Here is a 513-nt window from a genome sequence, read left to right as displayed (position 1 = left end):
TGTGCTCCATTTCAAACCCCAATCTCTGAAAGTGAGCATGTTGCTCTACTTCTCTTCTCTTTCTTACTACCTCCCTCTCAAGTGCTACTATGTCTTCAACTCTTGGAACTAGGCTTGATGAACCTCTGCTCCTCAAGTTCATACACCTGGTTCATACACCTGAAATGCAAAGGGAGAGGAAGAAGGAGAACCATTAACAAAATAAAAGAAAAAGTGACTTAGTCTCAAGCAAGTGACTAAATCCCAATGTCACAATCAACCTAGAACTTGGCAACGGCGCCAATTTGATGTTAGAAGTTTTCAAGGCTCCTAATCAAATGTTGTAGTGTAAAAGATTGTCGAACCAATCCTAGGTGATTCTAAAGCAAAGGGAATGCAAGTTCATGCTTAAGCTAAGTGCAATCCGGTTTTAAAGATGGTATGAACTAAGAACTAATAAGCTAATGCAATAAAGTAATGATTTTTCTTTCGTAATATGAAGCAAGAGGACTCATGGGGCTAGGCATTTGATCT

This window comes from Brassica oleracea, chromosome C2 (genome assembly GCF_000695525.1).
Source record: "Brassica oleracea var. oleracea cultivar TO1000 chromosome C2, BOL, whole genome shotgun sequence".
Classification (NCBI taxonomy): domain Eukaryota; kingdom Viridiplantae; phylum Streptophyta; class Magnoliopsida; order Brassicales; family Brassicaceae; genus Brassica; species Brassica oleracea.
Note: the sequence above shows the minus strand (reverse complement) of the source record.